General features: G+C 39.2%; 1 long non-coding RNA gene across 1 annotated transcript in view; it reads left to right on the top strand.

Moving 5' to 3' along the window:
* Positions 1–1,908: 1,908 nt before the first annotated feature.
* The window catches only part of LOC133215415 (uncharacterized), a 41,381-nt gene continuing 16,899 nt past the window's right edge, over positions 1,909–26,390 (top strand). The window contains exon 1 of the long non-coding RNA XR_009726406.1: positions 1,909–1,975. This is a non-coding gene — a long non-coding RNA (uncharacterized LOC133215415). The remainder of the gene's footprint in view (positions 1,976–26,390) is intronic.

Raw genomic sequence — 26,390 nt, forward strand, 5'->3', positions numbered from 1 at the left:
CTTTTGGATGTGTGTAAAGGGGACTTTGGGAAGGCAGTAAGGAATAAGCAGTTGAGTGATTCAGGTGCTCTCCTCTGGTAAAATCATTAGGGTGCTGGCCAGAGGCTTAGTAGCTAGGGCTTCTTGTTGTATCATGTCATCTGAAATAGACCAGTGAGATAGACTGAGAGAATCTCTTACCTGGGCGAAGAAGTCTGACTTGTAATAAATGGTCTAAATCAGAGCCAAAATCCAAGAAATTGAATTAACTGTGGTGAAGAAAATCTCTGTGAGTTTGAGTGTTGAAAGGGTTCAGATGGGGGTTCCAGTGAGTGAGGACTACTGAATTGACTAGTTATAGCAGAGACTTGGACATTCAGCTATTGACTCCAAGAGCTTCACTCAAGATTTTCATATGGCTGTTAGTCAGAAAGCACAAACTCAGCCCTGTGCCCTATACCTTTCCACCCTTATGCCCAAACTAGGAGCCTCAGACTCTATTCAGTTACTAAGCTGATGTGTTTTTCACATTCCCAGGCTAGTGGGACCTTATTTCTTGCACACGGTACTGCCAACAGTGCAGCAGAGTGCAAACATACAGGAACAGCATACTGTTAGCACGTCCAGTAACTTGCCTTGTATAGAAACACGAAGGATCTATGTTTAAACTACTTACTCTGTACTCTTCATGGAGTCATGTCCTGGTCATGTATTGTAAATTCTGTCTCAGTGGTGAGTTCCCCTGAAAAATGTTCAATGTGCAGTAGTCTGACCCGATGCTGCGAACTAGGGGCTGTATTTTGACTTTGAGAGCTGGAATCTGAGTTCTTGTTTCTCTTCTCACACAAATGAAGTTTGATCTAGCTCTCTGTCCTGGAAAACTGCTTGCCCTTGCACACTGGGTGTTCTGGAGAAACCAGTCCCATGAGTCCTTCACTAATAATCCTTTACAGTGCTGCCAAGAGAAATTGTTCTCAGTGCATTCCTAGTCACAGTGAAAAGTCAGTACTAGTCAACGTCACCTTATACAGGCAAAGCTATAGGTAAATTGAGTCCTTCAGACTTTAAACAAATACCAGGAAGCTTTCTGTAGTCTGTGTTTGTGGTATGTCAGCCAGACCACCAACATAATATGTGACAAAAGTGTCCTGTCTTCCTCTTCAGGGGTACGCTGAGGACACTGAGGAACTATCCCACTCCTGTAGGGAGCTTTTTATACAGTGTGCTTTTCCCCATTCCTCTGTGTGTGAAGAGAAGAAAAAATGTCCTTTAGCAGCAACCTAGGTTTTTCACTAGTCACTTACTCAGTAAGCTGGATGTTATCTGCTGTGTTGCTGCAGGTATTCAAATCTGGAAGAAGAGGTGGGTGAGTATCTGGAGCTGTTTAGTATTAAGAAGTGGAACACTAAACAGTACAGGTAAAATGTTGGGCAACTGGATCAGCCTTCTGTAGGGAACATTTATGATTCTTGTTGGTGATTACTAGAATAAATTGCCTGTGCTCTGGCTTTCGTTCTTATTGAAACCCTAAAGGAGCAGTCTGGTACGATCAATTGGAGCAAAACCACATCCTCCTACGTCAAAAAGACTGCAGCAAAGAAATAGCTTGACCTACCCTTTATCACCTGTCTTGCTACCATTTTATTTAAGGAAAGAGGTTAAGCAGCCAGTAATTGGCTTTTGCCTAGAGAGGAAATCTACTTGGACAGTGAAGTCAGCTGTGTTTCTCCATCAACATTTGTATATATTATACACTAACTGATTGTTCAGCTGAAGGTCATCAACATTCAGTTCCTCAAATAAGTTTCACAGCAACTTTAGTGAAAGTGTTTCTGTTAATAACTTCTGAGTAACAAAACCTACCTGGCTGTGGTGAAAAACATGCAAATGAGTAGTACAAAAGACAAAGGTCTGTGTCTTTTCTCAGTCTCCTGTAGAAAAATGAGGTGGCTGTAGAAGGTAAACATTCTGGCATTTTCTTCTAAAACCAATACAGGTATGTGGTTTCTTATGCTAGCTTTTGGCCATTCCAGGTTATGCGTATTTGCAGTAGGAGTGTTTCATTTTCCTCTGGTTAAGACTGTACTAAATTTTAGAGTGACTGCTTTCTGATTATCTGCTATTTGCTGTTTTCTTTTGCCTTTCCACTGATAGCTCCTTTGTGCTTGTACAGACAACTGTGGTTAAACTTGCTGCTATTAGCAGTTCCCCAGGCTTCACAGAAACACTGAGAAATGTGAAAGAAATATCCAAAGTCTGATCAGGAAAGTAGCTGTGATTGTCTGTAGTTCTTCCTTTATAGAGCTTTAAGTTATTTTTTCACAGTTCTAGCAAAACCTTTCTTTCTGAGCTGAGCAGAAGCTAAGCTTTTGACTTAGCATCTTGATTACAAGGTAGATTTAGAAATTACCCTATTCTTTGCTATTTATGAGACTATGATTTAATCTTCTATAGGTCTTCTTGTGTACTTGAAGTTTTCAACTGATGTCACTCTTCCACTGAATTCTTCTGTGTGGGATGGGAAAGAGAGCCAGAGAATATCAGCAGTAGTGTATCAGGAGGGATTTGTAGTAAAATAGCAGTCTGCACAGCATCTCTATTTAGCATGATTGCTAACTGCATCATTGTTATGTACAGAAGTTCTGTTTCACAAGATCTGTCCTCTATGGTTCCTTTTTCATTTTTTTGTTTATAGCACTGAGGGCACTAAGATTGCTTTTGTTTTTCAATTTGCTTGCTTGATTAAACCTACCCTAATGACCTCATTCCCTCCATCCTTCCAGCTGCCAGCTAGAAGAGATGATCTTTGAGGAGCAGTTTTTAGTTTTCCTCAGCTCCTGTTCTTCAGTCAGTCATGCAAAGCTTTGACTACAGCAGGAGAATTTTTGCAATTCTTCCCACAGCTGGAAGATTCAGTTTGAACTTGATTTCTGATTATAAATGCACAAGTCTTCCTCTTGGCACCAACTGAAAATGACTCAATAGGATAGCAGGCAACATCACAACCATGTGAGTAAGGATGTTCTAGTAAAGGGGTTGGACAAAACAAGAAATACTGTATATGGTCTTTCATAGTAGCAAGACGGGGCAGGAGGGGTGGGGACAATCAGAGCCAAAGACAGATTCTCTTCTGGAGTATGACACTGAAGTGCAAGTTCACTGTTAGCTACTTTTAGAATAAAGTGAAACTGGGCAGGTCTAGGAATGAGTAATGGAAATTAACACTGCATGGAAATAAAGAGTATTCTGAATTATATGTAATATTCACAAAATATATTGTGTGAGAAAACTCGGATGAAGGATGAAGAAAGAACCAGGAGGACTTCATCAGCTATTGAGAGTTTGACTTTTCTGATTCTTCTGAAAGGCTAAATACACTTAATTTCCATTGTGACGAGCAAAGGTTGGCCCTCTGTTTTTAGCTGCTGTGCATAGGACATGATTGAAGTAGTTGAATACTTGGTAAGTGAGGTGCTGGTGTCAAAATGTAATTTGTAGGGCACAGCTGAGTGAAAAGTACTAATTTGCTTCCTGGTCAGCTTGGGCTTTGGGAGGAAAAGGTATTATAAGGTTTTTGGTTTTAAAAATTAAGTGAATTGATTCAAGTGGTACTTCTACCTTATAATCGCATGTGGAGAGGAGGTAAAGGCAGAATGAAGTGGAATGTGCTATTAAAAAAAAACATTTTCTTGGGCTATTGTGATTGTCTTTCCTGTTATTATTCTTTTTCCTCTTTAAACTCTTTGTTGCAGTCCCTGACACAAAGTAGTGTGAAATCTTTACCAAGTTGGTTGGTTTGGGGGGGTGGGTTGTTTGTTTGCTTGTTAGATTTTGGGTTTTTGGGGGGGGCATGGGAGTGTGCTTGTTTTGTTTCAGGGTGGTTTCTTTTTTGGGGTTCCCTTCCCCCCGACTATTGTACATTCTTATTTTCTCCAGTGGGAGACAAAGTATTTGCAATTGTAACTCCAGGCACTTCTTCCTTTTCATCATTTTCCAATTGCTCAAGTGCCAGTCCAATGTCATAGGTGAGACGAGCCAGCAACTTAACATATATGTATGCACTACTACGTGTTTCCCCATATTCTTATTTTCTTTTAAATTGCTTTAATGATTCTATTTTTTTAAGTTACAATTATGGCAGTATTATAAGGTCACATACATCAGAGATGAAAACAATGTGTTTTATTAGGTTGTGCATGTTCTGAACCTACGGTCTTGAAATTAATGTCAAGCTGCTGTTGCCATCTGAAATTCCTATGGGCCTGTTTCTAAGTCCACTAAAGACAATAAAAGAGGCACCTACTGTCAAAACAATTTCCTCTGTCTCCTACAAGGCTCTTTCCAGCAATTTGTTTCCTTCCAAACATCCAAATTAAGGGGGATTTTACTAATGTCTTTTCTGTTTCCAGGAGTTACTGAATACATTTATATATATAGTAATGTATATACCTATTAATACATAATAAAATGCATACTTTAAGGTCTGAAGTAAGATGAGGGGGTGTGAATGGAATCATGGTAACAAGATTTTCAGGTAGCTTTACTGCATAATTCATAGGGCATCAGTGATGCATCTGTATTTAACTGCTACGTGATAAGTAAAACAAGGAGGCTTCTTGACTTTGCTTTTTGATAACAGGAGAGATTATCTTACTATCACTGTTGTATTAAGAGGCTATTTAATGTCACTTGCTTTCTTCATTGAAAAAGAATTTTTATGGATTGTTCATCATAAAACATTACAGGCAATTACAGAAAAGAAATCTCGTCCATTTTAGAAAACTGTCTACTTGGAATGTTCATATAAGACCATATTGTGGCAGCATAGACAAGAGTAACAGGATATTTCCTTATTATACAAGGAAAAAAGGATAACTTTACATGTGATGTTATTACATTCTTATGACTTCTGACCAAAAATTATTTTAAATTCTAAATGTTAGAGCCAGATCGAAGTCAAGTGAACTTTGTAATTGCTTACATGGTAAGCATATAGAAACTCAGTAGAAAAGCTATTTTTTCTAATGGAAGATTTTCTAGAAATATGCCAGCTGTAACTTCCCTCCACCAAGCTTTCCAGAAAACAAAGTTTTTCCCACAAGCTTGCTACAATGGTCTGTAAATTGCTATTCTGTTTCTTCCTGCTCAGTAAACTGTTTTAAAAAACATTTGGGATTTATTCACAAGGCCAAAGAAGCTTTCCTGCTACATTTATATTTCTATATTCCTTAGAGTTTAAGGAAAGAAGAATAGTTACATTTTGAGGCCTTTAGGAAAAGTACATCATTACATTTAATATCCATAACCTCTGCAAAAAAAATTAACCAAAGCAGATTAAGCATACAGGAGGAATTGAACATTACAACTAGTAGTAATAATAAAACTCAAAAGTACTATAGCACATTGGATTATTAGATAAAATATATTTATTTAAAAAGGAGTACAGGCTAAACTCATAAAAGTCACTGTAAGGAAGAATTAAAGGACATGCTGATGCTCGGTTAAGTATTCATGACAATTTCTGAAGTTAATCCAGAAATACTCTGATTTCTGGGGAGTTGCTCTAAACTTCTGCCTTTCTAACTAAAAAGCAAAGTCAGCTTTTAACTTTGCATCCAAAAATAAGGTTTTAGTTTATCTTTTTATCTTGGCTATCATTTAAAATGCTTTAAAGTTCCTCATCAAAAATGAGTTATAGTGGAAATAGTCCCGGAAGAGCAGATATAACTTAAAGAAGAATCAAGCCATGATTTCTGTGTTTGTCATAATTCTAGCAGTAATTTGTAGTGTTGAATATATTTTCCTTGCTTTGATCATCTTATGTAGTAGGATGTGCTAACATCCTTTTGGGGGTCTGATCCATCAAACTCTTACTGTTAGTGACCTCTCTTCCTGTGTGCTAGAGAAAAGTATTTTTTGTGCTATATCAGCCCTGTTCAGTGTTCTTGATACAGCTTAAACCCAGCAGGTTTTGGTTTTGAACAGGTGGAAAAAGCTGTATTTACCTAAAAAAATAAGTAGGAAAAGTATGTTCTTAGTTAATCTGCTTTTTCCTAGAGGCAAAAGAGAAACAGTTGCTGAGTTCTGGAAGCAGCACTGAACTGAGTTTGTGAAGACCTGAGTTCTAGTTTGCCTGTGGCACAGCTCAGCTTGGAGAAATTGGTTTCTCTCTCAACTTCAGAATTCCCGTTCTTCTAATCAGCTTTGTAAAATTCTCTGAGATTACCAGTTACATCAACCAATCATTGCTGCTAAGGTTGGAAACCAAATGTCAGTAATTTTGTCCCAAGCTTTTCTGTGTATGCCTCTCCTTGCAAAAAAATGGGATTGCTTTTTTTATGCAGCAAATCACGAAACCTTTCTCCTGTTTTTAGCGTCAGACTGGCTCATTTGGCAGAAAGAGAATCTTTTTGCAAATGAGCTGACCTTTCTCAGTAATTCAGCAATGTTCCAGAAGCATTGTGAAGAAAACAGAGAGGAAGGCAATTAATTTTCTGAGGTGAAGTGATTTAGACTATTTTTTGTGGATACAACCTATATCACCAGCTGAGTTTTGAATAAGCAGTAGCAAAGAGGGAGGAAGATGCATGAAAGCAAAATGTAGTATCTTAAGATGAATTCTTTACAAATTACATCATTTATTTAGATAAACTCCAAACATTAACATTCACATTTGATGATTGTTTTGGAACTTTAGGGAAGGTACTCAGATTTTTATTATTGTGTCTTTTTTTTTTCATTATTATTAATTCTCAAATAATAATGTAGTATAAAGATTGAATGTAATCAGAAAAATCTAAGTTTATTTTATGTGAAGATGGATCTTGCAAGCTCTTCAGCTGTGCTTTGCTCTGCTGCACTGTACTAGGCTAGACTATGCAGTATTACACTATAGCTAATATTAACAAGAGTTGACTGCAAAATTACTTTCTTTGTATACTCTTTCTAAAGGGACGATCACCTTTCATTTATGAGCTGTAATTACCATCTTGCTTAACCACTGTTTGATTTCTCCATTTATCCTGTCCAGCTTACTGACTGATGTTCAGTGACTGGGCTTGTAGTCATAAATTACAATGCAAAGCAGAAACCGTGCATGGCAAATGCTTTCTTGTGTCATTTTCATGATTGTGAGCATGATTTCATCAGACAGATTTTGTTATTTTCTGTAGCAATAGGAAGAGTCCTTCCTCCCCCATTTGCTTCCCTGCCTCCTGGAGAAAATTTGTCTTTAAATGAAAAAATTTTTAGCAAAAAGTTGAAATTTCAGTGAAGATTTCCCACAAAAACATCAAATTGATCACTTAGAATGTTTATTTCTGTCATAAACTGTCTCCAACTAATATTTTGGCCTCTTACAGTAACAGTTTCTATTGCTTATTAATTCAGCTACACATTTGAAATGCATAATTGTTTATTTTTTTGTATGTATTTTTTTTTTTTCAGTGAGTGGGCTCACTGAACTTCAAACTACTGTCCTGTCACTGCAAGTTTCTCAAATATTTAAGGAACTTTGATACTTTATGCTCATAGCTGATGGATTAACTCAACTGAGAAGCTGCTATCAACTTATTAGTGTAGCAGGCCAGGACTGCTCTCAGATACTAAGCTGGATCCTCTCAGAACAAACTTTTCCATTGCTTTTGTGACAGCATGGGGTGGTAAGTTGCCTTAAAATATTTTGCCTTAAAATATTGCTTTGCTCTTCTGTTTCAGTTACAACTCTCCACAAGGATTAAAAACACACAGTCCACTCTACTTAGCTCCTAGTTTCTCACTTCTGTAGTGCTTGGCTTTCTGGCATAGCAGAAAAACATTCTACCATGAATCTTGTGTGTTTATGTACGTGGGTAATAAATCTAATGCACACACACATAGAACATTAACTGAATATAATATTGGTAGCAAAATTAATGTGTTTAGGTGGGAGGGTACATCTAAGGAAGGACTGTGGCCATTGCCCTCTAATGCAGCTCCTGCAGACACATTCCAGTCTGTAGAGCTGCCTCTGCCTTGCTATTTCTTCCACACTACTTGAGTAGCAACGTCTCATATTTATTGTCCATTAGCTGAGACTTAATTTTGACACGAACTTCTTGAAAGGATTAATTGCATTTTTTCATGAGGAAACTTGGCATTTATTCTTTTCTCTAGGCTACCTTAGCCTTATATGCATTCTGTTATGGGCTTGTCGTAGTTTATCCCCCACAGGGAGTTAAGAGACACACAACTGCTCATTCACTCCCCCCGTGGTGGGATGAGGGAGAAAATCTGAGGAAAAAAATGAGAAAACTCATGGACTGAAATGAAGACAGTTTAATGGATAGAGCAAAAGCTGTGTGTGTAAGCAAAGCTAAACAAAGAGATTCATTCATATTTCCCATTGGCAGGCATGTGTTTAGCCATCTCCATGAGAGCAGGGCTCCATCACATGTAATGGTTACTTGGGAAAACAAATGCTCTCATTCTGGACATCCCTACCCTACCCGTTTCTTCTTCCCCCAACTTTTATTGCTGAGTGTTACATCATATGGTATGGAATATCACTTTGTGTTTACTGGGGGTTGTGGTCAGCTGTTGTGGCTGTGTCCCCTCCCAGCTTCTTGTGCACCCTCAGCCCACCCCCTGGCAGAGCAGTTTGCCAAGAAGAAAAGGCCTTGACCCTGTGTAAGCACTACTCAGCAATAGCTAAAACATCCCTGTGTTATCAACACTGCTTTCAGCACAGATCCAAACCAGGCCCATACTAGCTACTATGAAGAAAATTAACTCTACCCCAGCCAACCTGGGATTCTGTACCTACACTCGTAATGTTATTGCATCCATAATGATAATAGTTGATCATCTGACAATTTCTATAACCATAGTAGTCTGTCAACAACATTGTTCTCTTTAAAGGTTACCATTTGTTTAGGATTGGCACCAGGTAGCAACCTCATTAAAAATACTTTCTAGCTTTACTGGACCTTTGAAAAAAATTAATGTGAAAATCTTTTTCTGTCTATATAAACCACAAAGGAAATAGCTCACAGCTTAGGTTTTTGGTTTTTTTTTCACACACATACACATCCCAAGTGCAATGGCTCTAATAAGAAAGTAGCTATGAAAAGTACTATGAAAATAATACAGAGATCTAGGATACTTAGAATTAAAATGTGAGTCTTCCTTAGCTTTTCTGAGGCAGACAAGGGAAAAGATAAATCTCTTAATTCACACATGTCCCCTTCAGGCTATTGTCAGGAACTAATTTGTTCTCATACACGTAGCAAGCTCTTGGGACTCAGGTTGTTTTATAAATCTTTTGCTCTTTTAAAACCAATACAGATGGTGAGTGTTGATAAAATGTTTGTTGCCTTGCTAAATTGTTCAAATAATTTCATTTTGTCAAGTAGGATTTGTAGTGGTAGTAATGCGTGTGCAGGCAGCATTTGTAGGCTAAAGAAACTGATTTCTTGTGTCTGACTGAATGTGTTCAGAGTGTTATTTAATGGATTTATTCTGGTTCCACAGAGTCCTTCATCATTTCCTAGAGCACAAATATTCTTTTATGGATGATAAAGATAGGGAGATCCTGGTCTGGCTTATGTACTTCAGGTGAATTCAAGCATCACTCTAATGAAATACTGCTATCCCATAAAGTTGAACTAGTGTGCCCTGCAGCTAAGCAGTTCTTGCCTCATGTTTTTGTTTTTGACTGATGCAGTGTGTGGGATGCCCAAGAAGGAAAAAGAAAGGGTAACTGGAGGCTGGAGCTGGGTTAGTAGGCAAGGACAGCCATTAAAGCCAGCTTCCATTTGGGACAAAAAATACAGAAAGCTGAAGAGAAGAAATCCAAAGGAAGGACAAAGGGGTAAAAGCCAAATCAATAAATAGAAGGGAAACAGGAGACTGAAAAAGAAGACAGAAGATAATTAGATGTTGAAACAAGTTTTTTTGGTGCAAGAGTTGGGGTGAGGAGGAAGGACTGAAAATCACACTGTTTTTTGTCTATGGTTATATTAACACTTGTATGATGATACATTTTGTCAGGCATCAATAGTGAGACCTAAAAATATTGAAGTTTTATCTGTCAACACAGAGCAGCTTTGTTTAGACCCCTGTCTTTCATTGGCAGGACTTTATTTGGCCTCCATTACCACAGATTCTTCTTGCTTCTCACGTCTCCAAATCTCAAATGAAAGTGTTTGACTTGAGGACTATGAAAGTGGTTTCTCTTGTGAAACACAGCAAGTAATTTTTATTTAGTAAAAACCAAACCAAAACAACTAAACTTTTGAAAGTTTCCACTTGGGCAAAAAGCAATCTCAAGCTCTGTGTTGATGTTTTTGTCTTGATTCAGGACCAAATACCTATTGAAATTTCTTGTGGCTGTACACTGAAGGCTGTGTTTCTTTGCATGCTACCTACCTCCTGCCATCTCTTTACAGGCAGCCGGAAACCTTAAGGTTAGAAAATAGCAGGTTGATATTTTTACTTGAAGATTTTCTTCATCCAGTTGCATCTCTCTTACCCCAAGTCTCATCAATGTGCAGGAGTTAACTGTGTTTTTCACTGCTGTCACTTCTTATTTGCGAAGAGCAAACTGATCTTTTTAAAGCAAAGTGCAACCCAATGTTCCAGGTTTATATGACTGACAAATTCATATTGATATGTTAATGTTGTCACCTTTGTGCACATCTTTCCTGTCAGAATGTTCTGCACCCCACAGGTTTTTTTCTTTTTGCATGTCACTTTGTTAATGCAATTAATCAGCTAATCCAGGAATCGTCTCCCACCACAGAAAACTGAAATAAATTCTTTGCTGCATATACTCTGCATCTTGTGTCTATGGTGGAATCATATACTATTAGAATGTGTTTTATCAGAAATCACTACCAGCAATGCCTCCAGTTCCCATGGAATGGTGCCACTGTATACATATATATATTTTTAAAGCTTGTCTATCTTTACCATTGACTTTATCAAGAAAGCGGTCCAGTGGAAATCTTGCTTCCTTCAGTCCTGTGATGTTAGGACTTGAAAAGCTGGAGTGTATCCAAAGGAGAACAACAGAGCTGGTGAAGGGTCTAGACCACAGGTTTTATGAGGAGTGGCTAAGGGAACTGGGGTTGTTTAGTCTGGAGAACAGAAGGCTCGGGGGGACCTTATAACTCCCTACAACTACCTGAAAAGAGGTTGTAGTGAGGTGGATGCCAGTTTCTTCTCCCAAGTAACAAGCAATAGGACAAAAGGAAACATCCTGAAGTTGTGATAGGGGAGGTTTAATTTGGATATTAGGAAAAATTTCTTCACTGAAAAGGTTGTCAAGGAAGGAGTTGAGCCATTGTCCGCTGGAGGTATTTAAAAGATGTGTAGATGTGGTGCTCAGGGATGTGATTTAGTGGTGGACTTGGTAGTGCTGGATTAACAGTTGGACTTAATCTTAAAGGTAGCGTCCAAACCTAAATGAATCCATGATTCTTTGGTAAACAAGCTTATGATTAATCTGATCTTCCAATCTACCTTGTATCTGAAAAATAAAGTCTGTGCCAGAAACACCTTTGTTGCATAACTGAATGTCACTTTCTTGGGATGAAATGTCTGAGAATTACACTGATATAAGAGAAAAACTGAAGACAGCCTAAATCACAAGGGAGAAAACTAACATTTGCTTCAGCAAGGCAGGAGGCTGTTGCCATGGTTTAAACAAAGTCAGCCATAAATCACATAGTCGCTCTCTCACTCCCCCCCGCTTTTTGGCCTCCCTCTGCTCCTGGAGGGATGGGAAGGAGAATCAAAAGAATGCAACTCCCATGGGTTGAGATAAGAACAGTTTAGTAACTAAGGTATAACACAAATCACTGCTGCTACCACCAATAATAGTAATGATAAAGGAAATAACAAGGGAAGAGAATACAACATCTTACCACCCGCCGACCGATAACTCGCTCCCCCAGCCCAACCAAGCACTGACCGATACCTCCTCCAACCCCGCAGTCCTCTAGCCCTTCCGGGTCACCCCCAGTTAAATCCTGGGCATGACGTGCTGTGGTATGGAATACCTCTTTGGTCAGTTTGGGTCAGGTGTCCTGTCTCTGCTTCCTCCTGCTTTCCCCTCCTCCCTGGCAGAGCATGAGGCTCAGAAAATCCTTGGTCAGACTACAACATCAGTGTTATCAGCTGTGTTCCCAGGCCGAAAGTCAAAACACAGCACTGCAACAGCTACTAAGAAGGAGAAAAATGACTGCTACTGCTAAACCCAGGACAGCTGTTTACATTTATATCTTTCACATCTAATTCTTAAAGGTCAATACAGTTTCTTTTTTAGAAAACAATAAATTACATGGTATAATGATAAGACATCAAACACTAACAAAATATACACTGTAATTGAAGAAGAATGCTGACATTTTGCAAGAGGTGTTGGGTAAATCAATGGAAAACATTGAAGAAGGAAAATAATTTACTTGCATAAATTAATACAAGTGGTAATTTTTTAGTTAAACACAGACACTATCATTCAGGAGAATGAAAGTATTTGCAGTAATGACATTCATTAAGGCATTTGAGTTTGGATTTTGATTTAGAGTGGCAGTTGGAGAACAGTGAGCACTTTATCAGCCCAGCTAGTCCACTGAAAAGTAACAAAACCACAGAAGGAAGTGCTTGGGAGGTCATGTTTGCATCTGAGCCATGAGTAAAACAAAATTATTAACAGCTGCTTGAGGACAGTCATTCAGATAATCTCTAAGACATCTAAACTGAGGTAAAGAATTGTACATTCTGGAAGAGAATGCTGAATTTTTGGTGATTAAATGTGTTGGGTTTGTGAGTCTGTTTTTATGTCTTGGGGAAGTACACCCTAGTCCTTCCTTTTGGAGTCTCTGATATGGAAGTCCATGAATAAATTGTGCAGTCTGAGAGGGTTCATCATTGCTTTTATAACAACTTGTGTGCAATGCCTCTTTGCTGAAGGAGATACCATCAGCTCCTTGCAGAAACCGGAAAGACTGGTGCTGTTTAGGGAGAAAGGGGAGAGCTGAGAAAATGTAAAGGCACTTGGCTAAGAAGAAGCAGCTAATGGATGTATAGAAGCACAAAGGACAGAGCTTACTGTGTAGCTACTATCCATTAAAGCAAGCCTCTGTAAAAGAAGCAGAATTAATTTAGAAGGACTCCTCCCTCCTCCCCCTCACCCCCACAAACTCTTATTAATATTAGTCAAAGTAAGCTTTTATTAAAAGTTAGTCAAGCTGGTTATTCCCTTTGCCATAAAAAAATAGCAATAGCTTTTTCCCCAAATATGATAAAATGAAAATATTTACCTGGCTGAGAGTGGAGAAAAGTATAAAGCAGAAATAGATAATTTCACTGTTAATGAAGTCTCGCTTGGTGTCTAATTAGCTGTGCTCAGAAATGTACAGGCCAGCTAGGACAGCAACATCATTCTGAATGATTTTCACAAGGTCATTGCTTGTCCTTTGATGTTTGAATGCAAAGACTCTAGTTTATAGGGAGATCTTTTCAAATAGGGTAAGACAGACTATCTTTCAAGTGGTTCTCTTTTGCAGCTGAAGTAGAAAAATAAACTTGCAAACAATAATTCACAGTAATTATCCAATTGATTTTTCCAGCAGATATTTATCTTAGAAGTATGTGGAAGGCAAAGCATGACACATGGCTAAAGAAAATATCTCTGGGTTGTGTTCTTTAGGCATTTACCTAATAATCACTTCCTTTAATGTGAAGTAAATAACTAATGTTTATAAAGCTGTTTGGAAATTGTAAGTAGAAACATTGCGCACATACTTACTGTTACTATTACACACTAATTTTTGTGTTAAGAACAGTGATCACCTGTGCCAGTTATGGAGCCAATCCACATCCCAGTGTTTTTGATAGGATGTATTTCTTGTAGGCTAATGAGTAGGCGAAGTAGTTGACTTTTCCATGTCATTAAGGGGGCACAAAATATCATGGAGTCATAGGGTGGTTTTCATAGAATGTCCTCCCTGAATTCAAAGGTAAATGCTTCAGCTAGTTCACTTTGTTGTTTCAGAGTACTGAAATAATAGCTGAGACTGCCGTCATCTTGGCAGAGACTGTGAGTAGAAATCCCTGCAACTTGGGAATTTTGGTTGCAATTGCTTACCTGTTTACAATTTCAGTTCTGCTTCAAGGATAGCACATGGAGGCTGTATAATCCCATATCTCAGCTGTTTCTCTTGTGAGAAATATTTACTACCATGGAGACATACTTTTGCAGAACTTTGTTTGTTGTCTCTTGCACTAGTTGTAATAGCACAGAACAGTCTGTAACACAGAATCATCTGAAGCATCGTGGCTTAAGAAACCTTTAAGATGTGCTGAGGTGCAAACACCAGTACTGAAAAACTTTTCTCAGTGCCAGCGATGGGTGACCAAAAAATGGACAAGGATGGGGAATATTTGAGGAAACTGACTCTAGCAAAGAAGAAAATATTAAGTTCTTAAATCATCCATTTTATTTGCACTGCTTGGAGCAGATATTGCTAGTATAAGCCCAGTTGGACATTACTTGTATATGCATTTTTCTATATCACTCCACATCCCTAGTGTTTCAGAATCTTAAATAAGCATTGCAATCACAGTGCTGGATTACAGAAGAAGTTTTAAAGAAGATTTTCTTATGTGCTGGTTTCTGATAGATGTCACCAGAAAGTGCAAAACTGCTCTGTTCACGTCTCTTGTGTTTGTTCTCCTAAAAGATAGCAGACTGTTTCTCTGACTTGACTAGCCCATTATGTACAGCAACTTTGCATTGATGTTTGCTATATATTACTGTGCTTTGTAATTTGTTTCTGTTTTCTTAGAAGGCATTAATTTTCCTTTATAAATGTGCCAGCAATCAGATGTCTCTTAGCTCCATTCATAAACAGGAAAGTTAAGTAGCATTCATTAAACCCTGTGGTAAAACCATGCAAAATATTTGTGATTTAGGCTTGTGTTTCAAGAGCACTAGCTGTCTTTTCCCTTCATGGTGTTGCCATAGGAGAGTATTAAGACTTATCATCTGCATGTTTCACTTAAGTACAACTGTATTAGCACAGAGAGTACTATTGCTAAGCTTGCAGGAGTGAACAGGAGATACAGATGTGTTGCACAGGGAGCAGTGGGGACACGGAAGAGTCTTTGCACATGGTAACAACTGTCATACTTGTCTGAATTTACTCATCTCACTTGGTTTCTCTGGCATGCTTTGTTGTATAGACAGTTGCTGCCTGTGAGTCAGAGGTTGAATTAATAATCAACTTCCTGTGCTAAATCTGAGCCTGAGCCTCAATACCTTTTAAGCTGCATTTTCTGAATACATCTTGATACTGCCTTTGAAGCCATTTTCTGTCTTATTTGTACTTAGCTCAATCCGCAGCATAGGCCTTCTTTTTGACAGTTCAAAAGAGATGACTTCCCATTGCTCACCTTTTCTGTGCTGCTGCTGCCTGGAACAGCTTCATGTTAGAAAACAACTGGGAGACGAGAGAGAAAGATCTGTGTTTTCTAGGTTGATTCAAGCTGGTGGCAATGCTGTTTGTTAGAAAATTTATTTGGATGGCTTCTTATACAGTTTATTTATCTCTCCTCAGCTTCCTCTCCTCTTTATACAGTGACATGAAACGGATAAAATACCAATGCTGAGATCTGTGCAATGTCTGTATCAATTTCTCTCTCTCACTCTCTTGCTTTATGAAGTGTAGATTTTTACTTCAGTTTTCTCTTAAACAAAGACCAGGAAGAAAAACTAATCCCCCTTGATTTCTGGACCATAAAAGGCTTGACACTGAATTTGAAAGGCTTTAAGGTATTCTTCATTTAATCCACAGGAAATTGAGGAAATAAAAATAAAAACACCGGTTTTAGGTGTCAAAATTTCAAATATAAAATAATGTTGGTTGATAAGAAACTACAATGAATTTCAAAGGAATTGTATTAGAACATACAAGCTTTCAAAATTTCTAAAAAACTATTGCTTCACTGGTTTAGCACCTATCCATTTGTATGTCCAGTCAAGATAACAGAACCTTAGAGGTTTAGCATTCATTGATTGCTTTGGATGTGGTTTTGGCTCCTTTCGTGTTCAAGAGGAATGATTCCAGAAGACACATTTGTATTTGAAGAAAAGGTTTGTGTCTTGCATTCGAAGCAACACATTACAGACCAAATACAAAATAGCACAGAATCGAATGGGAGCTGCGTTTCTGGTGTCTGTTTCCACAGATACATAATTAGGGAGGAATAGAGGGCAATGAAAAAGAGCAATGAGTACAGAGCACAGAAAAGAATATTTAGTATTCAGTAACAAATTAAATGAAGTCAGGCTAAACTGCCAACTGTAGCAACCAAACACAGTTGTATACATTTTTTGATAAAATTGCCTAGTTTGAAGAGAGAAGGGGAGTTGAAGAAGGTCTTTATAAAGGTCTTTTCCTTCAATGTGATGAAATGATGGTATCTGTTCATCATGTTTCAGTCATGCTTACAGTTTCAAGTTATGAAAGTCATTGTTAGAATTAGTCTTTATTTCAACAGCAAAGATGATTGCATGTGTTTTGTTTGTGGGGATCTGTGCAAACACAATTACTTGCAGAAATTTGGTAAGATTTGTTCAGAGAAACACTACTAACAGTGAATACTGAAAGCAGGACTTGGAAACTTCAAATGAAAGTGGAAACAAGGATAAAATACCTTTTTTTTTTTCTTTCTTTATTTTTTCCTGTTTTTAGTTTAAGAAATAAGCCAAATTTAAATTCATTTCCATCCCTGCCATTGTTGGCCAATAGAAAAAACGTTACAGCCTTCCAGTATCTGAAGGGCGGGGGGGGTATAAGGATACTGGGGAGTGACTCTTCATTGGGGACTGTAGTGATAGGACAAGGGGTAATGGGTTAAAACTTAAAGAGGGGAAGTTTAGCTTTGATATAAGGAAGAAGTTATTTACTATGAGGATGGTGAGGCACTGGAATAGGTTGCCCAAGGAAGTAGTGATTGCTCCGTTCCTGGCAGTGTTCAAGGTCAGGTTGGACGAAGCCTTGGGTGACATGGTTTAGTGGGAGGTGTCCCTGCCCATGGCAGGGGGGGTGGAACTAGATGATCTGCTCCGGCAGGGGGATTGGACTAGATGATCTTTTGAGGCCCCTTCCAATCTCTAACATACTGTGATACTGTGATACTGTGATCTTAAGGTCCTTTCCAACCCTAACTATTCCATGATTCTATGCTGCTGCTGCTGCAGCTGAAGTGACATGCTTCTCACTGCTTTTACTCCTTGAGCTGATTGACTGAAAAGCTGTTTGTAAATAAGGACTTGAAAAAGAAATTTGGAACTTGAAGCAGAATACAAAGGCAGCTACCAATGCTACAAAGGAGTTAATAAAGCACCTGTAGGTGATTCAAGGGTGTGTCCTGTGTAACCATTGGCACTCTACTCCACAACCTTGTGGAAAACTATATGGGTAGCTAGAAGATGGCTGTGAGGGGTAAGAGAAAACAAAAATGGTTCTAATCAGTTGCCTTTCTGATTCTTGAGAGCCTTACTATGCTCATGAGTACACTTTTATTGTAAGACCTAGTTTCTTTTCTGTTCAGTGCCATTTTTTATGTAGCTCCTTTGGGATGAACTGTAGCAGAAGAGTAACCATCTCTTAATTTGCATCCAGCTTCTATTCTGGCAAACAAGCTGTGTTAGATCCATAGCTCTGCTCTGGAGGCGAGGAGTGATGAATAACTCCAATGGAAGACTGTGATCAACATAGGAGCTGCCAGGAAGGTAAATGGGTATCTACTGAGCAGCATGATGTTTGAGAAGAGGGACATGGCAGGGAGTTTGAAACCAGATGATCTTTAAGGTCCCCTCCAACCTAAAACATTATATGATTCTATTCTATGATGACAACATATCCATATGAAACAAGTATGTAAGGAGAATAGAGTGTTCCAAAATTTGTTGTCAAGATGAAGCTAGGAGCCCAGAGTTGTACTGAAAACTGCCATTTCATTGCCCACTGATCTTGGGCAGCTATTTCTCTTCAATACTTTTCTTTGAGAAGTTCTTTGAAGTCAACACAGAGTATGAAAACTGGACCACCAGGGAAAATACATGATCACTATTCCTAGTGTATTCTATTAAAATTGCTACATGGGCACCATCTCTTCATGTGTTTTGATTTCTTTTCAAAGAAAAGTATGGAGGCTAATACTGTAGTAGTTCCTAGAATGAGAATGGGATATGCACATCACTATGTACTGCTGTGCCTTCTGCAACAGAAGGTCTTATTCTCTGCATGAACTAGGTGCTAATCTGCAGTAGCTGGTTTTGTCTGATGGCTACACATTTTTGTCTCTTTTTGAAGGGAAAAACTAAACAACATAACCATAATTCATTAACTGAATTCTTTCCTACACTAGGGCTTTTTCTGCAAATATTGCATCAAAAATGTCTCTCCCTGGGTGCTGAGATCTGCCTGTTCAGTTTGTTTTATAATATTTTATTATTCTACATACGATGGTGCTTAGCTAAGGTTTTTATTCTCAAAAAATATTGAATGCAGATATCCCCTGAATGGGAACATTTTTTTTTTCCATTCAGAGGGTATCTAAATTTGATTTACCCCTTCTCTTTTTAAGATGCTATGAAAGTTTAGCATCACTGGTTTCTTAAATTTATGAATGCATCTGTGGCTGAATTTTATCTACGTATTTTTGAAGGTACAAAGGCAACAGACTGAGCTTTTTAAAGTGAGTGTCTACTGACTGTCTGGCAAGTTCTATGATGCCTTGAATTATATTACTTTGATATTGAATTGGCTAGATTTAGGAGTAGTTTCCATACCAAAAGTTACTGCAATTCTAGTGCTCTTTGTATTGGTTAAGATAAGGTTGTTATTTCTTCTACTTTTGCAGTTGGGAAGAGTATGACACTCTTATTGTAGCTCACCAGAATTACCACCCATGGGATTTTGAAGACATCCTGTGCATTTCCATGACACTATCTCAAGGGTCAGTGAAAGCATCTATATGATACAAAAGTGATTTGCATTAGATGTAAATGTGATTTGTGGTTAAAAATAGGTATAGCTATAGAGAACTGTTAATAACAGCAGGGAGTGCGTACCTCTAAGTGCTGTAAGTGGCAAGTGTGTGGAAATTTACGTCTCTGTAGGAATTATACAACTCCCATAGAACATCAAAGTATTGCTCTTTTCTACTTGGACCTACAACCTAGAGTGTTATCCTAAGTGTCAATGTTAATCATAAATCATAAATAATGTCTCTATTTTGTAAGGGCATTTCTGCTATTCAGTCATGTTTTTGTTACTGCTGACCACATAGTAGACAGCTGGATAAGAGTCCTCATCTACAAAGTGCGCAGCTGCTGTGAAATCCTGTATCTTACTGGGGGCTGTAGTAAACCGAATCTGTCTCCAACTTCCTAAAGGTCTGGACCATAAGGGTGCTCTGGACTTGGCACTACTGGGTTGCAGTTGGGCCAGTGTCCACTAAAGGACTGAAGAAGCGGCAAAACCAGTGGTGAGAGCATTTGTTTGAATCATCTGTGTTCAGATAGATAACTGCAGTGCTCATCTCTGTATTTCATTTAATGACTGATTAAATACCATAGAATCATAGAATGGTTTGGGTTGCAAAGGACCTTAAATATCATCTAGTTCCAGCCCTTCTATCATGGGCAGGGACACCTTCCACTAGACCAGGTTGCCTAAAGCCTTATTGAGCCTGGCCTTGAACACTGCCAGTGATGAGGCATTCACAGCTTCTCTGGGCAACCTGTGCCAGTGTCTCACCACCCTCACAGGGCAGAATTTCTTCCCAATATCTAACCTAAATCTACCCTCTTTCAGTTTAAAGCCATTCCCCCTTGTCTTATCACTACTTGAGCTTGTAAAAAGTCCCAGCTTTCTTGTAGGCCCCATTTAGGGTTGCAATAGGGCCTCCACAGAGCCTTCTCTTCTCCAGGCAGCAGAAACAAATGTTGCCTGGGAAGGAAGAGGTTGCAAATGCAAAGGGCTAATGACTTAATATGTGTTGGGGGTCATAGAATCATAGAATAGTTAGGGTTGGAAAGGACCTTAAGGTCATCGAGTTCCAACCCCCCCTGCCATGGGCAGGGACACCTTGCTCTAAACCATATCATCTAAGGCCTTGTCCAACCTGGCCTGGAACACTGCCAGGGATGGAGCACTCACAACCCCCCTGGGCAAATCATTCCAGTGCCTCACCACCCTTACAGTAAAGAACTTCCTCCTAATATCCAATCTAAACTTCCCCTGTTTAAGTTTTAACCTGTTGCCCCTTGTCCTATCACTACAGTCCCTAATGAAGAGCCCCTCCCCAGCATCCCTATATGCCCCCTTCAGATACTGGAAGGCTGCTATGAGGTCTCCACACAGCCTTCTCTTCTCCAGGCTGAACAGTCCCAACTTTCTCAGCCTATCTTCATACGGGAGGTGCTCCAGTCCCCTGATCATCCTCATGGCTCTCCTCTGGACTTGTTCCAACAGTTCCATGTCCTTTTGATGTTGAGGACACCAGAACTGCACACAATACTCCAGGTGAGGTCTCACAAGACCAGAGTAAAGGGGCAGGATCACCTCCTTCGACCTGCTGGTCACGCTTCTTTTGATGCAGCCCAGGATATGGTTGGCTTTCTGGGCTGTGAATGCACACTGAAGCTGGCTCATGTTCATTTTCTCATCGACCAGCACCCCCAAGTCCTTCTCCGCAGGGCTGCTCTGAATCTCTTCTCTGCCCAACCTGTACCTGTGCCTGGGATTGCTCCGACCCACATGTAGGACCTTGCACTTTTCACGGTTAAACTTCATGAGGTTGGCATCAGCCCACCTCACAAGCGTGTCAAGGTCCCTCTGGATGGCATTCCTTCCCTCCAGCGTATCAACTGAACCACACAGCTTGGTGTCATCGGCAAACTTGCTGAGGGCGCACTCAATCCCACTGTCCATGTCACCAACAAAGATGTTAAACAAGACCGGTCCCGACACCGATCCCTGAGGGACACCATTCGTTACTGGTCTCCAGGTGGACATTGAGCCATTGACCACAACTCTTTGCGTGCAGCCATCCAGCCAGTTCTTTATCCACCGAGTGGTCCATTCATCAAATTGATGTCTCTCCAATTTAGAGACAAGGATGTCATGTGGGACAGTGTCGAACGTTTTACACAAGTCCAGGTAGATGACATCAACTGCTTTACCGCTGTCCATCAGTTCTGTAGCCCCATCATAGAAGGCCACCAAATTGGTCAGGCAGTATTTGCCCTTAGAGAAGCCATGCTGGCTGTCGCCAAGCACCTTGTTGTTTTTCATGTGCCTTAGCATGCCTTCCAGGAGAATCTGCTCCAAGATTTTGCCAGGCACAGAGGTGAGGCTGACTGGTCTGTAATTCCCTGGGTCATCCATTTTCCCCTTCTTGAAAATGGGGGTTATACTTCCCTTTTTCCAGTCATCGGGAACTTCACCTGACTGCCATGATTTCTCAAATATGATGGCCAGCGGCTTAGCAACTTCATTCACCAGCTCCTTCAGGACCTGTGGATGGATTTCATCAAGTCCCATGGACTTGTGTACATCCAGATTTTTAAGATAGTCTCAAACCAGATCCTCTCCTACAATGGACCCAAGGTCTTCTTTCTCACAGTCCCTGCATCTGCCTTCCAAGACTTGGGTGGTGCAGTAGAGCCTTTGCCAGTGAAGACCAAGGCAAAGAAGTCATTCAGAACCTCAGCCTTCTCCAAATCCAGGGTAGGCAGTTCTTCCGAGAGCTTCCTGAGGGGGCCTACGTTCTCCCTAGTGTGTTTTTTATTTGCTATGTACCTGTAGAATCCCTTCCTGTTATCCTTAATATCCCTAGCTAAGTTTAATTCTAACTGGGCCTTAACTTTCCTAACCTGGTCCCTAGCTTCCTGGACAACATCCTTGTACTCTTCCCAGGCTGCCTGTTCTTGCTTCCACTTTCTATAAACCTGTTTTTTTCATTTGAATTTTCCTCAGCAGCTCCTTATCCATCCAAGGAGATCTCCTGGCCCTCCTGCTGCACTTCCTTCTGGTTGGGATGCAACACTCCTGAGCTTGTAGCAGGTGATCCTTGAATATCAACCAAGAGTCTTGGGCCCCCCTGCCTTCTAGGGCTATATCCCATGGAACCTTACTAAGCAGGTTCCTGAAGATGCCAAAGTTTGTTCTCTTGAAGTCTAGGGCAGTGAGCTTGCTTCACACTCTTCTCATGAAAGAGAGTGGTTACCCTTAGACATAAAGAGCATTTAGTTTGATACATTTAGGCAGTACACCTTTTCAATTGTTTATTCCTTAGAACTGGAACATAATTGACTGAACAGGAAGAAAAAGAGCTGATAAGAGTTGATTAAACAACTTATTGCGTATTTCTGCAACAAAATTAAGATAGAGCTTAGAGTGAACATGAAAAAAAAATACATCATGAAAGATACAGTTTATCAGAACTGTGTTACTTATGGTATGCCTATTATGTATCATACAGTCACAGAGGTTTAACATGCTGCAATATTCAGTGCGAAAACATTCAGTGTCTGCCTCTCATTAGAGTGTTTTTCTCCTTTGAAGGGTGAAAAATAACCCCAAACCCAAAACTTAGCAAAAGTCTTGTAGAGAGCCTGAATCTTCATAGGGTCTTTAATTGTATCAAGAACTCCGCACTTCCTTTTCAGAGAACTGAGGTTTTCACTGACCTGGCACAGATGGGGAATTTGGATTGCTCTGAATCTTGTAGCTTGGAATCATTAGACTCTTCCTCATGGGATGTTTGCTGCCTTGTACTATCTGATAAGAAACTTATGTGCAGGTGAGCCACCTATGAGACCGGGAGAGGGATGGGAGTATTTGCAACAGCTGCAAACCAACAGGCCTGCTTCTGTTACTCAGTCAGGGGTTTTGATGATGTTTTAAGGTGGAGGATCCAGAGCTCGGTTGTCCTGAGTGAGTCTGAACTCCACATCTCTCTGGGTGCATTCAGAGACGATTTGGCAAGTGGAGCTACAGTTTTTGTATCTGATATCAAATATATCTCCATGGCACATCTTTTGTTTTGAGAAAACAAAACATGTTTGTTTCATCATGGCTGTACTTGGTGAAAAAGCCAGTTGCTCTGACAACCTATGAAAGACTAGCAGCAATTTCTGACATTTCACACATTTCTTGCTATTGAGGCTTGACTTTAGATGTCAAACCAAAGAAATAAAAAAAGATTCTTTGAAGAAATGATTTCATGTTAGAAGGGGAAGAAGAAATGAGCGCCATTATTCAGTAATCCTGTTTTTCTGCTTCTGACCTGGGCTTCAGCATCATTAGGGATTTTGTTTTAAGTAAGAATACAAGGGAAGCCTATCAAATGTCAAGGCTGGAACATTTTGTATACAGAGTAATTTCTCTATAGGTTTCACTTGCTGAAGAGTTCAAAACGTATTTACACGGCTGTGTCTGAAGCAGAGTAACACCACCAGCACCAGCAGAGTGAGAAAAAAGATTTTTACAGAAAAAAATTTTGGCCTTACCTGGAGTTCAAATAAATTACAGTTTTGATTCAAGCAAGTTTATCAGTCCATGAAACATGCTAATTATATCTTTACACCTTTAAGACTTCCAGAAACAGAACTATCTTAGGATCTAAAACTGACCTGATATAAAGGGGAAAAAAAGTGAGTAGCAGACAGATTGCCCAGAGAGACTGTAAAAGAATGAAACGTCTATGTTTGTAGTTGCTTTGAATATTCCCCCCCACTTTATCTTTAGCAGTCTATATGTAGCTGTATGCATTGCTATTCTGAGATTATGGCATTAATTTCTGGAAATAAACAACAATTTGAAATTGGGCAAAAGATAAATTCATTAAGATTAATTAAGATGCTGACATATTACAGTCTGAAGCAAATGAAACTGAGTAAAAGGCACTTTGATGTTTTAGCTGGGAGGAAGCAGCACTAATGGTCTTTGCTTGAGTAATTACAGCAATTGAAAACTCCTGCTGTGATCAGTATTTATTAGATGTTAATATTTTGGTAATACTCCATATTGCCGTTAAAATCTAACTGATTTGTGGAGCTTCTATAAGTATAGCCAAAAGCATATTTAAAGGTAGTATTAACTGATACTTCCTTATGAGCCATTTACAACATCCTTTTCATTCTAAGTATGCTTCAGCCTTTTGAGTAATGCTCTGGAAAAAAACCCAACAAACCCTAAATTCTTACTGGCACTGGTTTTTGTAATGACCAGGAGGCCAGAAGTCCTGATTAACTTTTAAGTTCTGATTAACTTTGTCTGTCCTTCTCCTGATTATCTTGATGCAGCCAGGAGCAGCACCTGAATTGTCCTGGTACAATCTCCAGATACATTTGCTATCAAATTCTATCTTGTCTACGGAGTATATGGGACTTGTGACCCTAAGTATCTGTAGCAAATCACAAATGCTGCCAGATTTCAAGGCTTCATTCTGCATCGTGAGATGTTAGAGATTTTCAGTACACATTTTAAGCAAAATGACACATTTTCCCAAGCCATGTTCTATGAAACATCTGCAACTCTTCCTTTCAACCCCTGCAATTCTCGTAAAATGTAAAGTTGGGACTAATCACTACATGCTATAAAAGTAACCTAATTTCACTAGTGAGGACATGATGCTATGAGAACATATGCACAAGCATGATCTTTTTTATTAATATCACATTGAAGCTAGCAGATGCACATGTTGAGTGTTTGTGGGATTAGGCCTAAAACTGATGTATTTTTTTAGAATGCAAAGTGTTTTCAGAGAGGGGTCAGCCTTTGAATAGGACTGGGTGTAGGAAAATGGGGTGTTATTATGGCAGAAATAGTGCTATGCTGCTGCAGTTTTCTCTTTAGGACTCCTGCTTCGTTAACAGGAGGATTTGGTGGAATTTCTGAGTGGGGGTGGCAGAGGAGGACACATTTACAACTCATTAATTTAACTAATGCATTGGAGTAATTATTTGGTGTCTTAGTCCTCTAGAGAGTGCAATGATTTATTTTTCTCTTTTCTCTTGCAGAACCATCTGCTTGTCATACAGCACTATTTATTAATTTAATCCATGGCTCCTGCAGCAGGAACATGGTGTCTTGAGAATTTCTTAGACTGACTATGACTTATTTATCTCTGTATTTACAGCTCCTTTAAAATAAGTATCTTCCTAAAGTGTCTTTCTCTATCTTCACAGAGGAAAAAGGAATTTTGTGAGATAGTGCTGGAAGAAATCTGGAAATTTGTGACTTCTTTCTTCTAATGAGATCCTCGGGTACTTTAAATCAAAGCATCTCCACTACAGTCAATGATGTATATGTAATTTACATCTGGTCCATACCTATAAATTGTGTCTGGCCTAGAATTCTAAGACTTGTTTCTTAGATTTGTAGGAAAATTACTATTATTGCTTCTATATTTTCTTTCTCTCTTTCCATCCTCCCTATCCATACACTGTTTGCTTACTAACTGAACTTCAATAGAAAGCAGAGTTTTCATCCATTATACAACCTGTTTATTTTTAAGCCTGGGTCCAATATCTTGTAGGAAGGCACATACTGATAATATCACTCTATTCGATTCCTTGTGATTTAGGAAAAAGTTCCTATTCTTCTTGTTCTGAACAAACAAGAAATGGTACCTGAAGCATACATAGAAACTATGTAGTTATTCAATGTTAGCTGCCTTTCACACTGCAGAAAGTCTTTGCAATACATCAAAGCACAAACTTTTTTGATTAAATAGTCCAAGTCACTGCCTAGATCACATTGTGTCTTGAGACAAAGTGTATTTTCATGTAAGCTCTTACATGTTTTAAAACATTTTTACTTTCTATGAGTATAGTGTCTATATAGCATCTTTCTACATGACACAGTCACTGCTATTTTTGCAATATTTTCATAGAATCATAGAATGGTTTGGGTTGCAAAGGACTTTAAACATCACCTAGATCCAACTCCACTGCTATAGGCAGGGATACTTTCCACCACACCAGAGGGCTCAAAGCCCCATCCAGCCTCACTTTGAACACTTCCAGGGATGGGGCAGTCACAACTTCTCTGGGCAACCTGTGCCACTGTCTTACCACCCTCACAGTGAAGAATTTCTTCCTCATATCTAATCTGATTCTATGCTCATCTCCATCTTAAAATGTATCTTCCTCTTCAAATACAAATTGGGAAACAGAAATAGGGAAAGGATTTCCTGTTTGCATTCTGTATTTTTTTCCTAATATCTAATTTAAATCTACCTTTTTTCAGTTTAAAGCCATTCCCCCTTGTCCTATCGCTACTTGATCTTATAAAAAGTCCCTCTCCAGATTTCTTGTAGGCCACCTTTAGATTTTGGAAGGTTGC

Source organism: Neopsephotus bourkii, unplaced genomic scaffold (assembly GCF_033783945.1).
Source record: "Neopsephotus bourkii isolate Nb327-2 ecotype Australia unplaced genomic scaffold, CSIRO-AGI_Nbou_v1 NB_977, whole genome shotgun sequence".
Classification (NCBI taxonomy): Eukaryota; Metazoa; Chordata; class Aves; order Psittaciformes; family Psittacidae; genus Neopsephotus; species Neopsephotus bourkii.